The following is a 22,294-nucleotide window of genomic DNA, read 5'->3' on the forward strand; positions in this document are numbered from 1 at the left end:
TTGGAATGCTTCGGGACCAAATTTGTTAGACCTTGGCTTCGGCCTTATAATGGTTTGACTTAAGGCCAAAAATTAAGACCTTGGCCTTGGCCTTATCACTGCTTGCCTTGTTCTTAGGTCTTAGCTTTAACAATTTTGGCCTTGGCCTTGATTGTTTTGTCTTCGGCTTTCCAACTTTTCTTTAAGCATACAGTTGATTTTGTTTACAAGAGTTATTTTAGTTTACTTGAATGCTTTAGAACTTAATTTTGTGTTTTATGTCACTATTTAAATTGCCGGTTTTGATTAGTCATTTTGAATTTATTACATCTATATACTAAATCATATGATATATCTTAACGTTTTTTATTAGTTAAAACATTTTAAAACTTATAAAAAGATTTAAACACATAATTTTTTCTTAAAATTAAAAACAGAATTTTAAAGGTTTTTTAAATTAAAATAGTTTTTATTATATTTAAATTATAATTTATTACAAAGTTTTTTTTTTTTTATTTATTTACACTGTTTTTATTCAACTTATCTAAATCTGTTTAATAAAGTTGTTATATTTAATAGAGTTTTTTTTTTAATAATTTTATTTATAAAATTCATTTTTGAACCAATATGCAATAGTTCAATTTGATAGTTCGGTCACGAGAACAACACCAGAAACTACTTTGAAATCTACTCAAAATAGTATTACACCTCAGATTCAAAAGCCCTTTACAAAAAAAAAAATACAAAAATTAGAAATCTTTTTTTTTTTTTTGTGACAAATATTTTTGTCTTCGCAACGTCAGCTCCTGTCGAGCTTTATACGTTGACGCAAATAGGTTTATGATAATTTAAAAAATTTAGTTTTTTGACGGTTAGCCAATAATGTTCAATTATAAACATTAAAAATGGCGACAACAAAACGGCAAATAACAACTTTATCTTAAACTTCATATTAAATGAAAGGAGTATTTCAGGAATGAATGGAATAACTTGGAAGTTTGCACCTCCTTCCTTACTGACATTAGTTATGCTTAAATCCGGCTTTTACGAAAACGTTTTTTTCGGCCAAATTTTTGTGCCACAATTTTTGAAGATTTTTTAAGAGCTACATGGTATGAACATGTTTTGCTTTTTTTTTTTTTTAGAAATATGTACCGACTAGTTTTTTAAAAACTAGAAGAGGTTAACTTCAATTTTGCATGATTTTTTCATTTTAATGCACATTTTACGGATGTTTTATGGAGGACATACGGCTTCTTGTTTTTTTGTTTTTGTTTTTGAAAGGTTTAACTACGCGGGTACCACTAAAACTTATGTAACTTTTAAAATACTACAGATAATTTTATTTTATAAAAAGATTAGCTGCTTATTATCTAATAAATAAATAAATAATCTAATAAATAAATACTAATGCGCTATTCCATTGATTCACCTAACGAAAATTTCTGTAAAAAAGATGTTTGTCCTACATGGGTTCCATTTGGGTTCCATGTGGGATTCATGGAAATCTACAAGAAACCCATGTGGGACAAGCGCTTTTTTACACTGAAACAATAATAACAGTTTGAATCTCATAAATTTACTTTTTTTTTTAAACTTTTTATTTTTACTTATATAATTATATTATTTTATTTATTTATTTAAATAATTTACTTTTATTTTTTTTTATTTTTTTTTTTTGTATTTAAAAATTCTATTTTTAACAATTATTTATATTCAAATTAAATTTGATGACAACAAACTAGAAATAGGCTTTTTATAAAAAAAACCATTTTTTCCTTGCTCAGAACACACAACACGTTTTCTTACTTTAGCTGCTTGAAGTTTCCAATCAGCTTTGCTGTGCAATTCAAAGAATTTTAAAATAAGACGGAGCTTCAGCTCCTGATTTCTAACTGGATAAAGCTCTTAGTTCCTTATTTAAGCAGTTGTGCAAATACTCTCCCTTCTCTTCACTCAACAATCTAATAGCTTTATGTTGTTTAAAAAAAAGTGGTACATTAAAAATGAGCTCGTGCATATTTCGAGTGATACTTTTCATGGGAAAACGAGCATAGAACTCTGAAGCAAATATATTTTTATAACTTAAAAGCTCACTTTTTTCAGCATCAGAAAGAGGTTTTCTCTTAAAAAGAGTTGATTGTAATTTGTTAAAAATACTAAACACATATAGAAATTTATATTTATTTAGTAGTCCTAATCGCTAAATTATTTAAATGTAATTTTAGATAAAGAAATTACAAATTGCAACAACTGTTTAGATTGCATTCCAAAATACTCTCGTGTAATGTATGACAAAAACTTTAATATTAATACTGAATGTTTTGATCGTTTTATCTACTAAACAATTCCCAAATCAGACATCAATGAACTGAAAATCTCCACCTAAGAACAACCTAGTTTTGTTGGATTTTAATTTGAAGTCTGACGACTGAATTCTTTTAAAGCTTTTGGCATAATGCCTGAGAATCAAGACAAAATAAAGAAATATTTATTTTGATCACATTAATATTGAAATTTTTGTCGTACTTGCTACATGCATACTACTACATTGAGTTTTTTTTAAGGAAAACTCATACCTATTCTTTCTTATCTTGACCATTGCACTATGGATGCTTAAATTTGAAATATTTAAGTATGCTGGTCTATTTAAACACTGCAGTGTGTGTCTTTTCATATTTGAGTTTGGCTATTCATTGTAGAGCTGACTTTTCTAACGTAAAAAAACGTTCAACGCCGGAGTTAAAGTTAGATAAAAGAGTCTAGTGTGCATAAAAAGTTCATTTATTGTCTTTAAGAGATCCTACGGATTTGTGGCTCTAAAAAATGTTGTATAGACGTCTTATTGACGACTGTGTTCATTGGGTGTGTATATAAATCCAGTTTACATAACCAATACCCCAGTTTGTGGACCTCAAAGACGCACAAGTTTAGAATCGGTGTTTAAAAAGAACATATTTCATAAATAAATTAAGATAAAAAAATTGGAAGAATGCGCTTTATCAAAGTTTATCTGGCTAATAGCCGTGTACCAGCTGTGTACCAGTGTAACCTGAAATGAAAGTAACCGACATAGATGTACGACCTTTTTTTAGTTAAAACGAGTTGCTGAAATTTTTTCTACTATTTTATAACGGAAACATTTCTTAGGGAAGCAGCCGTTTTGCAATGAAATGCAAAAACAATATTGCATTGTACATTTCACATAATTAAAGTATAAAATTGTATAAAAAACTTAAACTCTTTATTTCTTACCATTTAAACTTTTTATTTTGAAACAATAATAATACACATGTTAAAGGGAAAAAAGCAAAAGAAGTTTCATTAACACTTTTTTGCGCCCATCAGTCAAAAAAGGGTTAATTCACTGTACCTTAAGCTTGGGAAGAATTACTTGTCTCATAAGCAGGTTGCATAACTATTAAAATGAAAACTAAAACCTCAATATCTTTGTAAACAACCTATATGTAATAAGCTTCAAAATAAATGCTTTATCGGTAAGTCAATTGCATTTTGAGTTAGTTGGGTCGAAGTTAATGTACTATTGACATGCTAGTTTGACCCTTTGACTAATAAAAATCCAGGATTGAAAACCCCAATGCCATTAAAGTGAAGCTGCACGATGCCAACGTTGATCCAATATGTCATTACCCATTAGTAAATATGATGTCAGCAAACAACTAACTGTAAAGCCTTATTAGTCTAACAATAAAAAAAGTGTTGGATCAACTAAATTGCGTTTCTTTTGATAAAAATTGAAAATGAAACTTTCGTTAAATATAAAACATTTTCCCAAAATATATAATTAAATTGTTTGTTTTCAAACTGTAGCTTTTAAAAAATAACAGCAATATAAAGGTTTTTGGGCAAGACTCAAACCAATTTAAACTTGCTCTAACTATGTAAATGCACACATATCTTCATAACAGAAACTGATTTTATAAATAAACATTTGATTGGTTGAAAATATCAACTTTATTTTTGTTTACATTTATTTATAACAGGTTATATTATATTATTTACTACTAATTATTATAAATTTCCAAAAGAAAAACAGATATTGTTTAATTTATTTAACCATTTTTCTCTTAAACAAAAAACAACTTATCTCTTAACAACTTATATCTTAACAGCATTCGAAACTATTAGCCGATTACAATAGGTTATGTATCTAACAGTAGCAATTAAAATTAGTCTTACGAAATAATGATAACATTTTTTTTTTTTCCAGATGTCCCAAGAAACCCTTACGATTTTATCACAGGGCACCGCGGAAGAGCATTTAATAGGAAGTTCACGCCTCCTTTCCAACTGATGTCGCAGAACTTGCCCAGAGGTGGGGTTTGAACCATGGATCTTACGTTTCTGAGGCAAGTATCAGTTTAGAAGAACCATATATATCAATCTTATGAAAACTTCAATATAGATGATGAAGTAAATAATGATTAGAATTAAAAATTGATAATGAACCGAATAATTTTATCTGGAAAATAAAATAAAATTTAAAACGATTAAAAAAATGTTATTCTTTGCGATTTTTTCTTTAAAAAATTATTTATTTGATTTCTTAAAAAAACTTACGGGAGGAGAGGGAGGAGAGGGAGAAGAGCAATCGAACTCTCCCATTTTTTTGTTAATGACCTATTCTCTTTTTTAACTATAAGTATTTTCCTTTGATTTTTAATTGTAAATTAAATTTTGATAATGTATCGCTAACTTTAGGCAATACTTTGGTGCCCTTTTACGCTTTTAACAAAAACGCCCATACAATTTTTTTTCTTGAAGAAATTGTATGGGCGTCTATGCTACAAAGTCAAATTACTTTGAAACTACAGCTCATAGTATGTGAAATTTTAAAATTTTTTGAAATATGTATTTTTTGAAATTAATAATCTCATCGTGCAAATATGAGGAAAATAATTTTGTTTCATAAGTTTTTTTTAACAAGTGCTTGTAAATAAACTCTTGCTTTAATAGCGGTTGTATGTAAATGTAATTTAATTGTTACATTTTTTATTTGCACTTGAATTATCAAGAGTTTGCCGACTTAAATTTTTCAGTATACTAGGATGCTTGAATTTTAAATGGTTCATGAGATTTGTGTTGCCTCAACTAGGTTTTAAAACGCTAGAACAAGTAATTCATTTTGATTTTTAATTTTTTTTATTTAGATGCCCCAAGAAGTCTTTACAGTCTTATCACAGAGCACCGCGAAAGAGCATTTAATTGGAAGTTCATGCCTCCTTCCTAACCGATGTCGCAAAACTTGCCCAGAGGTGGGGTTTGAATCACGGATAAAATTATTACAATTTAACATTGCTCTTTAAACAAATCCAACGTGTTGAACACATTAGATTTGTTGTTATTTACACAATTTTTTTTATTATGTAAATTTTATGTGTTTATATTTTAACGTTTGCACTTGTTACCGATGCAAAACTTTTTTTGTTCTCTTTTAACAACATTTCTTTCTTTTAATAGTATATTTATTAAAAAAAAAACATTTTTTTTCTCTTTCAGTTTTTTTTTTCACTTTCAGTGTGAGGTAAGTTGAGCAATCAATGAATAGGTATGGTACGAAACTTGGGTGAATCATCAATAAAACTTTCGCTTACCGTAAGTGTGTGTATAAGTTATAAACTTTTTATCTTGCACACTTTAATCACGTAACTAAGAGAATAGAAAAAATTAAATAGTAAGAAAGTTTCATAACAATATAAAAATATTATTTTATACAAACATCTTGAACATTGAAGTCCAATATATAAATATTACTAATTGTAAAAATATATATAATCAATGTACCGCTAAGTTATTTCTTATCAAAGTTATTTATAGTTCAGTGTAATTTACTTTTTTCGAAGCTGCTTAACTTAGCCCTACTAAACTAGGTGACACATTAGTTAGGTTTTAAAGAGAACAGTAAGACTTAGAAAAAACGGCTAATTTTAATTCAAATTCCGACAAATTGGAAAAATATCAACACTTAACTGATGGCAGTTATAAAAATTTATAAACATCGAAGAAATAATGCCATCCCTTTTTGTTGATAATGTCGAAATAAACAAATGTTACAAAATTTAAGGTGTTTATGTTGATGATAACCTTACTTGGAAAATTCACATTGAAAATTTGAGCAACAAAACTTCAAAAAGTATAGGAATTTTATATAAGGTAAGAAACTTTTTGAAAAAGAAAATTCTAACTCAATTATATTTCTCTTTTATTCATAGCCATATTAACTATGCAAATATTGCATGGGCTTGTACCAACAAAAGCAAACTTGAACCTCTTTATCTTCATCAGAAGCACATAGCACGTTTAATAAATTTTAGTGAACGTTTTACCCATCCAAAACCTCTATTAAGATAAATGAATGCACTAAATATATATCAACTTAATGTTTACTATGTTTTATGTTTTTATGTAAAATCAATTCTTCCCCGGTTTCTTTTCATAACTTGTAATTGTCAAAAGATAAAAATAAATAAATTCTACGCACTGATAATTTTATTAAGCAGCCATATTTTCAAACAAACTATAGAAAGTTTTGCATTTCTTTTCACGGACTATTTTTATGGAATAAAAAAGTTTAAAAATTTTTTTTTCAAGTTTGTATTGAACAATGTAACTACAACTCATTTAAACGAAAACTTAAAGAATTAATTTTTACATCTAATGATTTGGTAATATACTTTTAATATACATATATATATATATATATATATATATATATATATATATATATATATATATATATATATATATATATATATATATATATATATATATATATATATATATATATATAGGCCCGTAGGAACAAAAATTATATTGGGGGAGGGGGGTAATACTACTGGATAGGTCAAATAGTAGTAGGTCAAAAAATTTTTTCAAAGGAATTTACGCCAAAAATACGGATAACAAATAAGTTCCTCTCTATCCTTTTTTTCTTTTATTTCTGAATTTGTAATCGTTTGCTTTTTTTCTAAAAAACTAACTTCAAAAATATTTATTAGAAAAATTATTGGGGGCGGGGGCAAATGCCCCTGCTGCCCACCCGATTGCTACGGGCCAGATATATATATATATATATATATATATATATATATATATATATATATATATATATATATATATATATTTGTATATCCCCTTTTAACCTTCTATTTATCAAAAAACTTTTAAAATTTATATATATACTAAGATTTTTATGCAATTTTTTAAAATTGGATATATAGTATATACATCAGAATTTATTAATTTCAACAAATTTTTTTGTAAAGAAAAAAATTTGTAATTATCTTTTTTATCTTTTACGAATATTACGAGAAATTATCACGTTTGTGTTAGCGGTTCTCGACGACAAGACCTAACGGTCTTCGACGAATCCCCGCGTTCTTTTATTTTTTTATCAATCTTATTTTGTAAATTTTTTATTGATTTTTACTTATTATTTTTATCTTGTAATCTTGTAAACTTTATATTTTATAACGACATGTTGTTTAAAATGTAATTAAGAACAAAAAAAAAATAGTGAATTTTTTTTTTTTTTTTGCTTTTCAGCAATCTTTACTTGCGCATTGTGTTAACATTCTAATTCTCTAGCTTTCATTCATTAGATGTTTTGTCATGTGATAGTTTTTGAGATTTTAATTGCAAAACTTACTCCTATGCTCGACTATCCCCGCTCTACTCTATAATAAATTAATTAATTAATAATTTTAACTAATATATATTTTTAACTAATATATAATGTTGGTGACCTTCTTTTTTGGAGAATTTTACATGCGCTTTTGCCTTTCCACCCCGCTAGGTAGAAAGACAGAAGAACATGATGCTAAGATAATAAGGCACCACAACATATATATTATATATAATATATCATTGATAAAAACTGTATAGTTGATTCTATCAGTCCGATTTTTTAAAGTCATTTCCAAGAAACAAGAGTTTTTTCGCAATGGCTTGTGGGTTGATACGGACTGCTAAAACGGTTTGTTGTAACAACCAATCATTTATTGTTTCTTATATTGATGTCTTCATTACTTTAAAAATCGTTGTTTTAGATATAAACATTGTAATTAAGCTTTATTAGAGGTTAGCAAGATTTTCCCGTGGTAACACGATAACGCTAAAGAGAATTTAATTAAAGGTATGCATTAATTTTTTTGCTATCATTACTATTAGGTGTGCGTGATTATATATCTATTATAAATTACGTACTCAGGATTGGATATTTTATTGACTAATTATCATGTTAATAATTCTGATTTGAATTACCGTTTTTGCTATTTCTGCATATAACAAAATTAACATATCTGCAGATTTAAAAAAATTGCTATATCTGCAGATATAAAAAAATTGCTATATCTGCAGATATAGCTTGAGATTTCACCCAGAGGCTTTTAAAAAATAAAAGTGCCTTTTAAAACAATGTATAGTAGGTTCAATGTTAAGCAAATTATAAAAAAAATAAGATTAAACATCTTTAAAGCAAACAATCTTGCTTAGCTTAAAGCTAAAAGAATGCTGAAAACTGTCTATTTTATTAAGTGCCTTACATATATTTTCATATCATTGAAAAAATATTAAAAAATTGATATGGTATATATATTTATAAAACATTAATATGTTGCATCCTAAGTGTAATTCGACTTGTAAATAGTTTTCATCTTTTTTGTACTTTAGATGACTGATCGCAAAGCTGTTGTCAAAAATGCTGATATGTCGGAAGATATGCAACAAGATGCAATAGAATGTGCCACAAATGCTATGGAAAAATTTAATATAGAAAAAGATATTGCAGCTTTTATTAAGAAAGAGTTTGATAAAAAATACAACCCTACTTGGCACTGTATTGTTGGAAGAAATTTCGGTTCATATGTTACACATGAAACCAAACATTTCATATATTTTTATATTGGACAAGTTGCCATTCTTCTTTTTAAATCGGGTTAAATTATTTTTCTAATCAATTGAACATAAAAATTTAAATTATTTGACAATTCATATACATTTTTACAGCAGCATAACTTTGAAAGTAAAATGGATGAGCAAACCGTGTAAAGTTACTCAATAGTCTTTTCAGATTGGTGAGCTTAAAAAGATCTTTAGCTTGTGGTTACGTAAACCAATTATTTTTAAAAATGCTTCAAATAAATTTTATAAAATCAAAACCCTGAAAATTTAAATTCTAATAATTCCCAATCCATATTTACAGCTGCAAAACTTCAATGTTTGGCTCATGATTTGTGTTGTGAGCATTTTTAAAAATAATAGTTTATTACTTGAGATATTTTTAAGAATTGTATTGAGGATGTACAGCAAAAATTTTACCAAGATTTTTAGTACAATCTACAATAGCTGAACTATAGTATATATATATACGCATTCTTTATTGTGCTTTGTAACTCGTAAAGATATAAGAACTTAATTTTAACTAAATGTATATACAAATATTTAAATATTAAAACTGATAAGCTAAAAATTGAATATAAAGTAGCTCTTGACTCAAGTTTAAAGCATTAAATTCATAAATTTGTCTTTCCTTCCATTTTGTTGTGATTTATTTTTAATAATACTTTATATAGGTTATAAATACATAAAAGAGCAGTACGGTCGAGTCATAAAATTTACGAAGCATTTTCTTAAATTTATTATGTCGAATTTGTCAAAAAGGCGACGCAAAATAAAATTACACTTTTGTAACTTAATTTATATTCTCAAATATTAATATTACAAAGAGAAGTAATGATTACTTTTCTTTGTAATATATAGAGAGTTAAAGTTAACTTAAAAATGAAAGGTGAAGAACATCGACACTTAAATATTGCGACCCATGCCCCCTATAAGGCAATGATTTAGATATAAAAGCCAATTTCCTAGTAAAGGAAATGTAAAAATAAATTTCGTAATAAGAAAAGATGATTCCCACAATCTTTTAGGCACTACCAGCTAAGAAAATGTAAAAGTTTCAAATAATTTTGATCGTCCAAAAAGAAGTTAACACGTTCTGAAATTATAAAGACCTTATAAAATGGCTTAGAAAGGCCAGAAAAGAGTTTTTCTGGATTATCTCGAAAGTAGCTGAAATATATATATAACACGATGTGTTACTAAGTTGAATAGGAGTGAGTATCTGAATTTTTTGTATGTTTCAAAACAGAGATGCCGCTGTAATTTAAACAACAAGTTTATCAACTACATCATAAAGAAACATCGAAATCGATTGTCAAAAATATTACAAAATTAGACCGGAATCCGATAACAAAACATTAATACACATCCATTTTAGGGCATTCATCAACCGATTTTCTCCGGACAACTTATGCCAAGTCATTTCGTTCGATAATTTACTGTGAAAACTTTCTATTCCTTCTTCAGATCCTGCTCCGATAAACTTATTTTTGTGCACAATAAATCCGAGATGCATCACCATCATGTGAATCAAAGGGCTTGGTCCAAAACCGCCAACCGTTTCAAGACCAGTGGCTAGGGTAGCTGTCAAACAACAATCTCTAGAAGCAGAATGAACCTCTTTGCATGCGATTACAGCAGCTTTCTTAGAAGAAATATTTACTTTTGTCGTAGAAACAGCTTTCGACCACTTATCAATATCTCTCAATACTGCAAATATTTGTTTAGAGTGGAATTGTGGCGAAATCGGGAAGAGATTCACACAATCTCTTAACATCATTCCCATGAAATTTCGAGTAGACAATATCCTCAGCCCTCCTATCCACGTTAAGGTTCCATCTTTGCACTATTTCTTAAAAGAGTTTCGAATCTTTCTCGTTATCTTATTGCCCCATCTCTGTGCTTTCTATATTTTCGAAAGTTTTTGAAAGAATTATGCGTAACAGAGTATACAAACATCTTGACAAAAATAACTTACTATACGCTAATCAGTTTGGTTTTAAAAAGGATACCTCAACGGAGCATGCCATCATCCAATTTGTAAATGAAATCTCAAAATCTTTTGAACAATCAAAATATACTTTAGGTATTTTTATTGACCTATCGAAAGCTTTCGATACGGTCAACCATCACATTTTACTTGAAAGGCTGAAATACTATGGAATAAATAAACAAGTGTTAAGGTGGTTCAAAAGTTACTATCGAATAGAACAATTTGTTATTGGTAATGACAGCTATCAAAACAATTGTCTAAATATAACATGCGGGGTTCCACAAGATGCAATCCTTGGACCACTCTTTTTTTTAATCTACGTAAACGTTCTAAATAAAGCAACTAATCTGATGAGCATCATGTTCGCAAATGATATTAATTTATTTGTCTCTAAGAGTGATTAACGAGCTTTTTGCTACAGCAAATAAAGAACTTGAACATTTATCCCACTGGTTCAAATCTAATAAACTAACACAAAACACCGAAAAAATTAAATGGATACTTTTCATTCGCTTAAGAAAAACTATTTCTTACCCTCAAACTTGCCTCAAATCTTTATTGACAATATTGAAATTAAAAGAGATCCCGTCACCAAATTTCTAGGTGTTTATCTCGATGAGAACATTACTTGGAATCAACACATTAATTATAAATGCTTTAAAGTCTCTAAAAACATTGGAGTTTTATACAAAGCTCGAAATTATCTCAATAAGACAAATTTAAGACAACTCTATTTCTCATTTATTCATTGTTACTTAAACTATGCAAATATTGCCTGGGGAAGTACTGAAAAAAGTAAACTATAACGTCTTTATCGCTGTCAGAAACGGGCAATTCGCATAATTAACTTTGCTGATCGTTTTTCTCATTGTAAACCTTACTTTATTGAAATGAGAATTTTAAATATATATGAACTCAACGTCTTGAAAACTTTATGTTTTGTTTAAATGTGGAAAAACAATCTATCTCCTCCAGTCTTTAAAATGTAAAATGTTATTTCACTTGAAAAAATTTAATTTCTTGTTATTTTAACTTAACTTGAGAACTTTTTTTTTCTTATTTTTTTCTCACGTTTTGTATTTTATATTGTTTACAATATTTTGCTAGTTTATATTATTTACAGTTTAACTCGTGTAAAAGATTAATATATATGTATTCTTCATAATACCTTGCACTTCACAATTATTGTAAATAAAATATTGTAAATATTAAAAAAGATGTAAAAAACTATATATTTCATTATATTTTATAAGGTCCCGATGACAAGATCCTTGTGATCTTCTTTCGGAAACCTAGTTTATATTGTTAGTCTGCTATATTTATATATTTGTAAAAGTATTTTAATAGTTTATTCTATTGTATAACGACTGACCTTGTAAACTGAAATAATAAAAAAAAAAAAAAAAAATCTTGGAACTTTTCAAATAACACATTCCCAATTTTTATTTTGCAATGTAGAATTGGAGGAACAATTAACTCCTTTGGGACATCAATCAATGGGCTTTTCCTCGCAACAAGTTTTCGATTTTTAACAAAAACTTCAAAAGTTTCATCCCGAGCTGGATACTTTGTAAAATCAATCAAATCAGGGGAACTTTGACTTCCCTTTTAAAATGGTTTATGGCAGAAGAAGTATGGATAAATCACACTACAACTGAGTCCATAATTAGTCGTAAGATAAGATATATCACAGCCTAGATAAACCGTAAATCTAGCATAAATTAGGGTTTCGTATTAAGTGCTGAATTTATGCTGGATTTACGGTTATGATTTTCGTATTACGCTTGTGATCTTTCCGAAAAGCGTAAGTATCCGATCCGGTCCAGCACTGAATGGGCAGAGCATTATAGTACGATGACGGTTTGTCGCAAAATATAAAAGCAACAGTTGCTGTTACTCTTCCATTCCCTTTTTTAACAGAAAGCAAAACTTGTATACTCTCTCGGTCGTTCAGCTCTTAGCGAGAAATTCTCTCGAATAAAACTTTGTCAACTTCATCCAGCAAAAAACCTCCAGCTATATTCTCTTTGAAGCTAATCATTTGCTCAAGATCTTTCCTTGCTTTTTCGAGCATTCTTTTTGACAAAATCGGTCTTTCAAACTTTTTTATTGCGAAAGAATTTTGCCATTCTCATGTTCGATAATTTTGCACTCCTTTTCAGGCCCTTCCGAAAATTTGTTTGCGGCTTTTTGCTCAAAAGATTTGACAATATGCGCATTGTTTAAAGCTCTGTTTCTGCTCTTTCGTTTCATTCTCTTCAACTGATAGATGTCCGAAGCTTGCTTTAACTGATTTGTCTTGTTGAAAACGTCCTTAAAATGATCTAATTGAATTTCGGAGGTTTTCTTCACATGTTTCTTCACTTTTCCACCACGGAGAACTCGCCGGAATTTGTTGTTGGCAACAACAGCTTTCTTTAGGTTTAGCACATTAGCTTTTGCAACAACAGCTTTCTTTAGGTTTAGCAATTAGTTTTCTGACAATATTTTCTAAAGATATTTCGCAAAAGGATTTGACATGTTTTAAAACTAAATTTTGTTTATTATAAATAATGCATGAAGATAAATTGCAGTTCCTACTTGTGGACAGATGAGAGAAACAGAATGAGACCAGTATTTTTAAAAAAAACCTATTTGTTAAAGTTTAATTTTTAAATTAAGTTTCTAAACATAGCTACTAATAGTGAAAGAAAATATATTTTTATAAAGAAATAAGAATAAAATAATCCAGAAATTTTTTTTTGGCCTTTCTAAGCCATTTTATAAGGTAAAATTTCAGAACGTGATAACTTTTTTTTGGACGATTCAAATTTTTTGAAACTTTCACATTTTCTTAGCTGGATAGTGCCTAAAAGATTGTGGGAATCATTTTTTCATTTTTACAAAGTTTTTTTTGTACCCTTTGTGCACTGATATTATATAAACTAGATGACCAGAGGCGGACGCAGGTTTTTAATTTACCCAGTTAAAAAAAAAAAAAGTGCCTTACGCCAAGTTGTACTCAACTCGTAGGCCAATGTATAAAATAAAAAAAAGAGGGGGGGGGGAGCTAAAGCAAGGGTGGATTCGGGCTATGTAGTAAAGGAGGAAGGGGACAATTTTTCGATTTGATTGATCAAATCAGACCAACTATTACAGGGTTCCCACTAATAAAACTGAGGCTAAAAGTAAGGATTTTAAGGAGATATTTTCCTAATATTTAAAGAGATTTAGTCGCGAATGACAACTTTTTAAAAGAAAAAGTAGAAAACGATCACATTTAACACAGAATTTTATTTTTTAAATAAATTTTAAATATAAACAGAGAAATTATTATAAATGAGTATATTACTTTATTTATACACATATATAAATATAAACATATATATAATAAAAATATAGGTTTGCAAACTATCAAAGAGCTTATTATTTTCTTCATAAATCCATTCACTTTAATAAAATTTCCTAGATGATTAAAAAAAAATAATGTTAAAAAATTTTACTTTTTATAGGTTATTCAAGGACATTTAAGGAGGTTTTTATTTTTTAAGGATATTTAAGGTTTTTAAGGAGGAGTAGGAACCCTGTATTAAGGTGGGGTGATTTACAGGTTTAATGACTTTTTCAGCAAGCATGCCTAAAAAATAGAATTTGCACTTCACAATTTTATCCATATTTCCTTACTTTTTTTAACAAAAAGTGTTTCTTATTAAAAGAGTATAGAGCTGTAGATTCTTTACCATTTTGGGTTAACACATTACAATAAAAAATATAAAACAATAAATGATTGTTTTGCCCAATATCAGGGCTCATCAGCATGCCTAGGTATATATTTTATTCCAGACATGGACATTCGAAAAAAGAAAAAATAATAACAGAAAAGAGAAAGACACAAATACAAACAGATTTATAAGCATTGTCAAATAGAAGGTTATATATATATTTTTATATTACAAGATTTAAAAAAAAAGTTAAACTAAGTTAAACCTTATAAACAAGAAAGGAGATCATTTTTGATCAAATGAAAAAAAAGCTAACGGTTTTTGAATAGTTACAGTAAAAAACTGGATTTAATGGCACAAAAACTTAAAAATATTATTAGGTTGATTGAGAGAAAATTTATTTAAAATTATTTTTATTGTTTTTTTTTTATTTTGTTGCAAAATTAGAAAATGATAGAAAGAGATTGTCAATGTCAGAAAGAAAAGGTCAGTATTTGCCTGAACTATGACTACTAATCATATAGCTAATCCCAAACAAAAGTATAGGGTTACAAATAACCTGTCTTGTTAAGGATATCATTGATGTCTTGGCCTTTCCAGGGGTTTCCATGCCTATTTGTTAGCTGTTATATGTAGAGCGGTGATAATCGACAAGAATATCTCGATATAATGTAGTTGGAGTGTGTTAGAATAAGCAGCAAAAACACTAATCATTGAAATCAAGTTGTTGATTTTTTATAGAAAATCTGTTATTAACATAATCAATACAAGGAACAATTTCTTGATGGATGTACATTAATGCCAAACCATTAAGTCGATTTTCTGACATTGTTGTTCTTGTAGTTTAGTTTTTTTTTAACCGACGCATAACTGAAAAACTCCTCTCACGCTCACATAAAGTAACAGGAAGTGTCCCTAGTATCCTTAAAGTAAAATCTCTCTAATTCGAATTTTATGAGGAAAAATAAAAGTTCGAATCAGAGAGATTTTCGAATTATAGAAAGTTGATTTTTCTTAAACGCATTTTTACGGTGACATTTATTCGAATTATGGAAGTTTTTGAATTAAGGAGATTCAAATTAGAGAGATTGTACTGTATAGTTCAATTTTTTTTTAAATTTTACTGGAGAAGTATTTTAAATTAAATTTACATAATTTAATTTAATAAAATATCAAATGTTCAGGTAAAATTATTATGCTCTGAAGTTTTATAATTTAGGACAAAATATTTTTAATTAAATTTATTTCAAAAAATTCGTATTATTACTATTACCAATTTTTTTTTTTTTTTTGATATTGAGTTCGGTAATGGCAAAAGGGACTTCGGTAGTGATAGGAACAATTTTCATTTTTGGATAAAATGTTTTCACTTTCAAACACTCGATATTGAAATTGAGTTTTTTGATATCGCACTTACAATATCATTACTACCGATAGTTCGGTGTTTTTTGATACTTCAATAGTTCGGTAGTAATATCGCAATACACTAGTGCAAAATGTTGAAGATATCAATAGTTTTTGATTGCAGTAACCAAGGAACAGGTAAAGTAAAATCAAAGACACGTGTTGTTATAACTAGTAAAGTAAAGTAAGGATGAGTTGAAAAGTGCCAATGGAATATAAAAAAGTAGAAGAATTGTTGTGTGTCTCATGTAACAAATCAAGAAATTGGCTATATAGTAATCGACGCTGTTGTAACTTTCTGGAACATGGCACGCATCAAGACAAAGACAAGACAAAATTCGGTGTTAGATATTATGTGTCTCTGGAATGAGTGAAACAGCTGGTTGAAGAACAAGAATCGCGAAAGTGATGCTGGCGGAAAACGTGTTAACTTCTTGGCCAAGTTGGATAGTCTTTTTGATATTGGATCACCTGATGCCATACAGGAAATCGTGAAATCCAGGCTACTGACTGCCCAAAAGAAAGATGATGATGTTGCATTCTATTTAGATAAAAAAAAAGACAGAAAGGCGACCATGGACGGGCATGACAAAATCTTTGAGATTAAAGCAAAAATGAAAGAAGTCAGATATAATCGGAAAATCATACTTAGAGATGAAGAAAAAGAAAGAGTAGAAAAAGAAGGTAGACAAGATGATCAGGATGATGAGGACATGGAAGTTAATGACGAAGAACAGAATATTAATGAAAATATTGCTGTTGCTGAAGTAGATATCGGTTTAGGGTGGGACTTGAATTTATTACTCTTCACCTCCCCAAAAGAATTATGCAATGCGAGGAAATCACTTCTGCAGCAGACAGGCTGAAATTGTCTGATAATAAAACAACTATGATTGTGTCTGCTGTAATTAAAGCTGCTAATGGAAACTTGGACAATTTTGATATCTCCAGATTGACATCTCGTCGAAGTAGAATGTTAAATCGACAGAGGATTGCTGAGAGTGTTATAGATAATGTGAGGCTCAACCCACCCCAGTTTGGTGCCCTTCACTGGGACGGAAAATTGCTAAAAGACATACTAGTTGTGAAACATGAACAGTTAGCTGTGCTTGTGTCGGGTGCTCCACAATACAGTGAGGGAAAATTGCTTGGTGTTCCCGTTCTCGTTGATTCGAAAGGAGAGACTCAATCAAATGCAACATTGGATCTCCTAGAGGGTTGGGATCTAAGCGACAATGTTGTGGCATTGGTATTTGATACCACTGCCAGTAATAGTGGCATCCACAATGGTGCTGCTAAATTGATTGAAGAAAACTTAGGTCGAAAACTTCTCTATCTTGCCTGTCGACATCACATTTTTGAAATCTTTGTCGGAGCAGTTTGGAAGAAATTATTAGGAAACATTTTTGGTCCAGAGAATAAATTCTTTGCTCAATTTAAAACTGCTTGGCCAGCATTGGATAAACAGTTGCCAATCGAAACTTTAGCTGTTGAAGGCACCTGGTTGCAAAACCTCAAAAAACAGACCATACAGCATTTGACAGATCAACTTGCTAAGGAAGATGCTACAACATTTCCAAGAGATGACTATCGTGAATGTGCTGAGAACACACTGATCATCTTTGGGCAAACTCCACCACAGGGTGTACACTTTCTTAAACCAGGAGCTATCCACCAAGCTCGGTGGATGGCATGTAACATTTATGCGAACAAAATGTTCATGTTTTCTAAACAATTGCCTTATGATCAGAGGATGACGACCAAACTTTTTAGAATAAACAGATATCTTTCTCTTTTCCACACACCAGCTTGGACAAAAGCTAGCATAAGCTAGCATTGGTGCTGATGCACCTATGAATGACCTGCAATTCATCCACGACATAATGGACTACAAAGAAATAGACAAGGAAGTTGCTGATGTCATTCTTACTAAAATAACCAATCACCGATGGTATTTGACAGAAGAGGTAGTTCTATTTGCTTTCTTCAGCAAACATGTTAGTTCCACTGTGAAAAAAGATATGGCAGCCAAACTCTTGGAAATTCCAGTACCCGAAAATTTTCGTCTTGTTAAAGCCAGTTTTTCGTCAAATCACTTGTCAAACAGGTTTCTCAAATCTTCTGGGACCTGAATCTCACTTATTGTTCAGCATTCCTGGCATCAATACAGATTGGCTTGCTAAACCAATTGAACAGTGGACAGAGCAACCAGGATACAAAGAAGCTGAAAAATTTGTTTGTACGGTAACAGTTGTAAATGATACCGCAGAAAGAGGAGTTAAACTGATTTCAGAATTTGCCACCATCATAACCAGTGATCCAGAACAAAGAGAATGGTTGCTGCAGGGCGTTGAAAACCACAGGCAGCAATATCTTGATTTTAACAAAAAAAAACTCTTGGACAATGAAACAACATTAATAGCATTCAGATAGACAGTCTTAATTTAGTTTTGGGGTTCCGTCCGATACTTTGACTATAACTGTTAACCAAAAATGCAGTACTAGCTTGGTTAAACTGGATAATTTAACATATATTATGCAAGCTGCTTTTGTTTGGCTTGATTTCTGTGATTTAATTTCTAAATACTTGAAAAATGAGATTCACAATAATTATTTCTCTGTGTTTTAACTAAAAAAGATACTGTTTTAAACAGGAAATTGGGGCTTGTCTTTAGGGGCTCTGAGGGGGCTCTATAATAGTTATTAAAGTTGGATAAAAAAATTTTTTACATTATACACAAACACTAGATGGGAAAAAATTCAATTTGGGTGGTTTTGAAAATTTTTTGCATAGTGGACACCCCTAATTTATATATATATATATATATATATATATATATATATATATATATATATATATATATATATATATATATAAATATATATATATATATATATATATATACAAAAAAAATATATATATATATAAATATATACAAAAAAAATATATATATATATATTTTTGTTGATTTTGCCGCTTTAAAAATGGCAGACGTTTTTTAAGTCGAAACAAAACAAACAACAACAAATAAAATCTTTTAATATATTAAAAATAAGAAACAAATATACTAAAAAAAGAAACAAAGTTTTACATATCTTAAACATTTGGATATTGAAATTAAATCTTTGTTGTGTTTAATAAGTAACAACAAATAACCGAGCAAACTTTTCGAGCTTAAAGAAAATAGTAAGTGTTCAAGTCACAGAATTTAACAATTACAAAGCACAACAGGAGCAGATACTAAAAAAGTTGAGAAGTTTGATCGAAAAACTCAACAATGATAATAAAAAATTAATGAAACGAGTTGAAGAATTAGAAAATAATAAATCAGCACCTACTTACGCAAACATAACATGGGCAGATAAAGTAAAGAAATCTCCTGAACAAATGCTCTTAATAAATACTGTTGTAAGCAAAACGAAGAAACGAGAAAAAAGAGAAAATAACATTGTAATATTTGGAATAAAAGCTTCAGACAATGAAGACAAAGAAGAAAAAGTAGACGCAAAGCTAAAGTAGACGACAAAAAGACTATTGAAAAAGTTATTGACAAATTGAAAGTTAAAGTAAGCATACAAAGTATTATAAAGTTAAAATCAAACAGTGACAAACAAGCCCCGTTTATAGTTATACTAAAAGATAAATTTGAAAGAAATTCAATATTAAAAAAAGCAAAAGACAAAAATGTAGAGAAAAAAATAATGAAAACAATGAGAGAGAAGATTTTTATCTGATTTGGTATCTGAAAGGATAAAGGGATAAAAATAAGAAGATAGCTACGAAAAAGTGTTAAAAACCCAATTAACTCATCAAACAATGATTTAGTTCAAGTAAATTTAATTTATAATATAAACAGTGAGAGGGTTCAATCTCAAAGTAAATTCAATACCATAAACGTTCAGACAACTCATAATTTGAGTATTTCAAGTAAACCCAGTTATTTAAAATGTTTATATACAAATGCAACATCGCTAGAAAGAGACAAATTAACTGAACTTATTGTTGAAATAAAAGTAAAAAAGCTAGAACTTATTTTTATAACAGAAACATGGTGGAATAATCTATCAATAACAAATGTACCAGGTTATAATCTTTACAGAAGAGATCGTGAGAAAAATAGAGGAGGTGGTGTTTGCATATTTACTTCAGATAAAATAAGCGCTTTTGAAATAAAAGACAATGTGCTCAATAACAAAGAAGTTGAACAAATTTGGTGTTCTATTAAAGTATGTGGTAAATTGATTTTATGTGGTTGTATATAGAGACCAGGAAACAATGATCTTGAAAACTGTTGTCTTTTAACTAATTCTATCAAAAGAGGTTATGAATATTTTATTAAGAACAAAAAATACACTAATGTTTTGATTTGTGGCAATTTTAATTTTCCATCTTTAAATTGCAAATGGAATAACGAGTCTCAAAGTCTTAGTATTGGACCGAAAGAGTCTTTATTTATCGATTGTATTCAAGAAACTTACTTAACGCAACATATAACGCAATAAATCCAACATTTCAGCTAAAGTTAAATGATTATACAAATCTTCTAGATCTAATTTTAACAGCAAACCCATTTCGAATATCAAGTTTAGTTCACACAGAGACTTTAGGTGACACCCAAAAAGGTCATCAAGTTCTGAATTTTAACTTCAACACCATGCCAAATGATCAAATGGATATAGAAAATTCAATTGAAACCACAAAGCTACTATTTAGAAAAGGAAATTATATAAAATTCACAGAGTTTTTGAATAAACATAATTGGAGCGAGAAATTCAAAAATTTAGGCGTCAATCAAAGTTATTTAAAGTTCAATAATATTTACGAAAAGGGTTGCGATGAATGTATACCTAAATTAAAATCGAACACAATAAATATCAGAAGCAATAAAAGATCTTTATGGATGAATGCACAACTTAAGCACAAAATGAGACTGAAGAGAAACCTTTGGTATCGTTACAAAATATCAGATTTTAAAAATAAAGAACTAAATCAAAAGTATAAAGAAAAAAAAAAAGAGTAAAAAATCTAGTTAAAAATAGCATAAAAGCATACGAAAAGAAAATTGCGGTAGAATCAAAACAAAACCCAAAACAAATTTATGCCTATATCAATAGTAAACTTACAGTTAAGGACCACATAAGGTCACTTATTACCGATAAAAACGAGTTATCTAATGATGTACAGTTTATAGCAAACTATTTAAACAGGTTCTTCTGTTCTGTATTTACAGATGAAAATCTTAAAGTTATTCCATTATGTGAAAGTGTAACAAATTCAATTTGTCCGATTCCTTTTTTCAAACTGATATAGCAAACAGATTATCTAAACTTAATGTAAACAAATCTCCAGGAAGTGACAAAGTTCACGCATTAGTCCTAAATAATTGTGCAGAAAGTCTTAGCAAACCGTTATGCATTATTTTCAATTGATCGCTAGAGTTGGGAACACTACCAGAACTTTGTCTTGTCGCAAACATTACACCGTTGTTTAAAAAAGGAAATCGCCTAAAGGCTGATAATTACAGACCCATCCCTTTAACCTCAATAGTATGCAAGCTAATGGAAAGTTTTGTCAGAGATACAATAATGAAACACCTTGTTAATAACAATTTAATAACCAAAGGTCGACATGGTTTTATAAAAACAAAAAGCTGCATTACAAACCTGCTAGAAACCTTAGATATGCTTACTGATCTTAAAGAAAAAGGTATCTGTGCTGATATTGCCTTTTTAGATTTCGCAAAAGCTTTTGACTCGGTTGCACATAGAAGATTAATTCTCAAATTGGAGTCAAGTGATATAAAGGGGTTATTACTTAATTGGTGTGTGTCGTTTTTGAATAACAGAAAACAAAGAGTAATTCTAAGGAAATATGTATCAGAATGGGAAACTGTAAAAAGTGGAGTACCACAAGGATCAGTTCTTGGTCCTTTACTTTTTGTAATTTTCATCAATGACTTAACACAGGGTTTAAATAACAAAGCTAAACTATATGCAGATGAGACAAAAGTGATAGCAAAAATAGATAAAAATGATAAAAATTCGCATAATAATTCCCTTCAAGATGACTTGGATTATCTCTTCGAATGGTTGACTAAATGGCTATTAAGCTTTAATAGTGATAAATGCAAAACAATGCACATAGGTTATGATAACCCAAAAAATAAATAGAATGCAATATTGAAGAATTAGGAACCTCTAGAAAATATCATAAAGAGACATCGTTAGAACGAGACTTAGGTGTATATATCACAAATGATTCAAAATGGGAACATCATATTGAGTATATTGTTAACAA

Source organism: Hydra vulgaris, chromosome 10 (assembly GCF_038396675.1).
Source record: "Hydra vulgaris chromosome 10, alternate assembly HydraT2T_AEP".
Taxonomy (NCBI): domain Eukaryota; kingdom Metazoa; phylum Cnidaria; class Hydrozoa; order Anthoathecata; family Hydridae; genus Hydra; species Hydra vulgaris.